The sequence below is a fragment of the Arvicanthis niloticus genome, chromosome X (genome assembly GCF_011762505.2).
Source record: "Arvicanthis niloticus isolate mArvNil1 chromosome X, mArvNil1.pat.X, whole genome shotgun sequence".
Taxonomy (NCBI): domain Eukaryota; kingdom Metazoa; phylum Chordata; class Mammalia; order Rodentia; family Muridae; genus Arvicanthis; species Arvicanthis niloticus.
The window spans coordinates 130,235,016-130,240,271 of record NC_047679.1 but is presented as its reverse complement, the minus strand read 5'-3'; the positions used below and the strand labels follow the sequence as shown (position 1 = coordinate 130,240,271).

The 5,256-nt window shown below is 37.9% G+C and overlaps 1 pseudogene; it reads right to left on the bottom strand.

Moving 5' to 3' along the window:
* Positions 1-4,902: 4,902 nt before the first annotated feature.
* Positions 4,903-5,003, bottom strand: LOC117695554 (U6 spliceosomal RNA; annotated as a pseudogene).
* Between the last annotated feature and the right edge of the window lie 253 nt (positions 5,004-5,256).

The window sequence follows — 5,256 nt, the reverse complement described above, 5'->3', positions numbered from 1 at the left end:
CTGCTTCACCCTCCTGTTCTGCTGCTGTGAAGAAACTATTAAGAGAAACTTAATAGTTTCTGAGAATGAGGAGTCAAGGCATGAGATAGTTACATTGTTTGTTCATGGTCACACCAGGCTAGCTGAACTCAAGGTGTTGGCTATAATCTCATCTGAGGCTCAGAGTACTCTCTTAAGCTTACTGATTACTGGAAGAATTAATTTCCTTATAGTTGTATGACTGAAGGTCAGAGAATCACTAACACATACTTGAAGCACTAGACTAAATAGTTAAATCTGAATTTTTAAAGTTCATAGGAGGAACCATTTGCACCCAGTCACTAGTGTAAGACTATGGTACAAACCTTCAGCTAAAAAATTACTAAGTTTGGGACATCAATTTTATAACATGGTTATAATAGCTAGTAATAATTTTTAATTTGAAATATGATAAAATGGCAAAATTCAGTGTCCTGAGTCACATACTAATTGTAACAGCAGAGAGTGGTGGGTATGGTTAATTAATTTGATTATGGTATTCATTACAAAGTGTGTACATATATCAGATCATCATACCATATACCTTGTATACGCATAATTTTCATGTGTTAATTATAATTTAATAAAGGTGGAAAAAAGTAGGACTTTAAAATAGAATTTTATGGGAAACAATTTCTATGAACAAGCTATCTTATTTTAGGAACATAGTTTCTGATAGGTGATATAGGACTGCTTAGCTAAATAAAATTGGCAATTAGAAAGAATTGTCAAGACTCACTATAGAATGAACAATTGGTTTCTTCTACAGACAGATTGAAACAAAGCAAATTTATAATTAAAACAAGTTAAATATATTTAGTCTTAAATATGAACTATGCTTGGATTTTGATTCAAAATTATTGTAAACACAAGAAACGAGGGAATTTGAACATTAAATTGATGTTTGAAAACATTAAGGGAATACTGTTATCTTTAGATGTGATAATATCTTTAAATACAATTAGGATATGGATGGCTCAGTGGTTTTTAAGAGCACCTCCTGTTTTTGCAGAGGACCTTGGTTAAGTTTCTAGCACCCACATTGGGTGGCTCATAACTCCTGGAACTCTTTCTCCAAGGGGCTCCAACACTCTTTTGTGGCTTCTTAAGCACACACATGCACATACATATGTGTACACACACACACATACACACACACACACACACACACACACACACCATTATAATACTAAAGGCTAGACAGATTGGTTAAGAGCACTTACTTTACTGCTCTTTCACAGGACCCAGGTTTAGTTCCCAGCACTGATATAGTAGCTAGCAAGAATTTCTAACTCTGGTTCTAAGATATTTGACACTCTATTCTGACCTTTGCTGGCACCAGGCATGAAAGTGGTGCACATGCATACATGCAGGCAAAACATTCATACATCTAAAGTAAAAACAAATAAATAGTTAAAATATAAAACTTCAGAAAAGAAATGATTATTTTTGGATATGATATCATGGTTATATTTTAAAATGAATCCTTATCCTTTACAGATACATGTTAAAATATTTGTGAACGGTATGATACTGTTCACAAATAAAAATATAAAATAAAAATGAGAATATAAAAATAAAATGTAAAATCAAAATTAAAGATAATTAATGAGTTGAAGGGTTTAGTGGAAAGAAGACTGATGTGTTTATAAAAGGATAAAAAGATATAGAATATGTTCTATGAGTGTGTGGTGAGATGTGGGGGAAGGGAATGTCTCAGCAGGCCCATGCTGAGGCATCCCTTCCCCCTGAGGGATTCAGGCATGGGGAGGGGAGTTAAGAGGGTAGTAGAGGCTGAGAGGGGCAGAGAAAGAGAGAGAGAAGAAGAGGCTGGCCATGAGCACCTGGAGAGAGGGGGAAGAGAAGGGGGAAGGGGCAAGGGGACAGAGGGGGAGCAAGAAGGCAAGAGAACAGAAGATCAAAAGAGCAAGAGTGCAAGAGAGAGAGAGAGAGAGAGAAGGGGACAAGCAGCACCTTTTACAATGGGCAAGGCCTACTATTGCTAGCTAACTGTGGGGAGGAGCATACCTGGCTGTTGCCAGGTAACTGTGGGGGTGGAGTTTAGACAGAATGCTAACATTCCCCATTTTAGTTTCATCCTCCCCCTGCTGTTTGTTTCCATCCAGGGAAGTCCTTACATCTGGAGATTCAAGGTTCAAGAAACCCCCACAGATAACAAACAGTCTTTCCAGATAGGGTCAGGAAACTGCTCCATGACCGGTTGGCAGTAACTGATCCAAATTGCTGTCATCCCTGTATCTGTTATTCCATCTAAATATTATGATCTCTACACTTGCTTTCTCTTTGACCAGATAAAAGATTATTGTAGAAAATGGCCAGACAAATATGGGGGCTGCCCATATTGGTCTTGTCAGATACATAAGCTAGGATCACAGACTAACCATTTATTCTACCAACACTGCAAGACACTTTTTCTACATACAAGACACATGGGATTCCAGGTGGGAGACAAGAGTTGTTGGTAAGCTCTATTATAAAAATCAACCCTGGTCCCCAGTAAGTACTATCCACATCCAGAGAAAATAGGTATCAATTGCCAAACCTCTAGATATTGGAAAAATAAGGGAAGTAATCAAATATTCCTCTGAGGTCCTTACTGGCACTAAAACTTGTTATTTCACCTTTTGCTTCAGACCAGTGATACTACCAAGTAACCTTACCTCACCTTTTGTCAGCTGCCCTGACTCTGATGTTGCCATGACTCTATATCTTACCTCTATCCCTCTCTTTGGCATGGCAAGCTGTTTTAAGACTTCTGGGACACATTCTGTAGGAACACTAAGCTCCCTAGATTGCAATAGAACCAAAGCCCTTGATATATCATCTCTGCCAGAATGCCCTGCAGTCCAAAACACATCAATTCTTTGTGGCACTCAGGTATATCATCGCCTACCTACCAGCTGGTCAGGAGTTTGCGCGCTGGTACTCCTTTTCCCTGAAGTAGGAGTAATCCAGGGAAACGAGCCCTTGCCAACCCCAGTTGTAGATATGATAGCTGCCCAACAAAAGGTCATGCCACTCTTGGTCACTGCTGGAATAGCCATAGATGCTGGTACTGGAACTGCAGGGATGACTTTCATGACCCAATATGATAAATTCACTTCTGAGTTCAAAAGTGATTTTCAAGAAATGTCTGAAACCATGCTTACTATCCAGAAACAGATTGATTCTTAGGCAGCTGTGGTGCTTCAGAACTGATAGGGGCTAGATGTTCTGACAGCTAAAAAAAAGGTGGCCTTTGCCTGTTCCTCTAAGAAGAATGCTCTTTCTACGTCAACAAATCCAGGATAGTGAGAAATAAAATCCAGGAGCTACAGTCAGACATTCAGAATTTCAGGGAACGTGAGACCTCCAGTTCTGAGATTTTCAAAAACCCTATATGGAAGTGGATACTCCCTTTCATAATACCTCTCCTAGTCATCTTCCTGGTGTTAATATTCACTCCTTGCCTCATTAATCTCGCTTCTCCATTCCTTCAATGACAAATACAAAAAATTTCTAACCAAACTATTAATCAGTTCCTGTTACAGGATTACCATTCGCTATCCACAGAGGAACCTGATGTGAATGTATACTAAGTGGACCCTGATGGTGACAGTCAGCTATACCCCAAAATGGAAACTACTTCCTGCATAGCAGGAAGTAGTTTAAGAGACACAGCGCCCCCACTCCCCTTTCACCATCGGCTTTTCCTCCCCTTTTTTCTTCTCTTTATGATAAGAAAAAGAGAGATATATTGGTATCAGGCTCTGAACCCTAGATAACACATCTAGGTGACAACTGCCCATACATTCCCAGAATCCACTTGGCTCACCTCCCTATCCATATAAATAGGCAAAGCATCCTGATCTCTCTCTCACTTCTCCTTCTTCTTGCTGTCACCTTTGCCCTTATCTCCTGAATAAACCTCACATGGAACTGTTTGGCCTGGTGTGATCTGTTATGAGCTGTGCATCCAAACAACAAAAACTGATTTAAAAAAATCTAGTCTTCTTCCTTGAGCAATGAAGTATATGACAGTGTTGCTCAGTGAGACAAGGAAATCAGAAAAAGAAACAAGGAAACCCAATAGCCTAATGGATATGCCATTTATCTACAACCAGAAGGAAAAACCAAATTTTTAAAAAATATTTTTATTGCCTGAAAATCTAATAAAAGGGAAAGAGTATTTTTGCATTAACCTCAAATTAGATATTGAAGTTTTCTTATTCAGTAGCCACTTAATGGTATAGCACCATTTAAAGCATCAAAAATGTTCTATAGCTTCCTTTTTCCTTTACCCTTTCAGTTCTCTCTTACATATGTTAATTACATGTATGTTAATTATATAATAATGGGTTTCATTGTGACATATTCATACATGTATATAATGTATTTGGGGGCTGGTGAGATGGTTCAGATGGTAAGTACCTGCCATGAAAACCTGATAACCTGAGTTTGATCCCCAAGACCATAGTAGAAGAAAATAACTGACTCAGAAATTGTCCTTTGACTTTCACATACACATCATGGCATGCACATGCATACACTTCCCCACACATCATAGAGACACATATTAATACTGGTGGTGGTGGTAGCAGCAGCAGTAATAAACAGATATTGAGTATTTTTATCATATACACACTACCCATTAATCTCTGTTGTACTCCACTCTTAGTGATCCCCTTCTGCTCCAGCTGGTCCTCTTATTATGTCAATGTTTTTATTTTCTTTTTTTGAAACCCATTTTATTCTACTATGATTTCTTATAGGATCCAGGCAAAAGCATTGGCAAAAACATGGCCTCCTTGCCAATGGTAACACCACTAAAGAAAATGTGCCTCCACTCCTCGGCAACGATTAACTGTCTATAGACAGCTCAGGAAAAATATGGAATGCTTCACAAATGCCATCCTTGCTCAGGGACTATTCTAATATTTTCTGTGACATTCCAATTCTGATATATGTGCTGCCAAAGTAAATACTCTATAGCTTCTTAAGTTTTTTTTTCTTGAATGGGGAACTTATTACTTTGTGAATTAAACTTTTTGAAAACTTTTGATTAAAAGTTAAACTGTCAAAATTATTGGATATCTACAACCATGCCTTTTGTTTATCTCAAATTAGCTATTTATGAGCTTAAAATCCAGCTCCTTTTCTGAACAAATAAATTTTGTCTCATTTTTTATGACACCTTTTTGAACATTTGCAGATAATGATCTTGCCACACTAAAATCA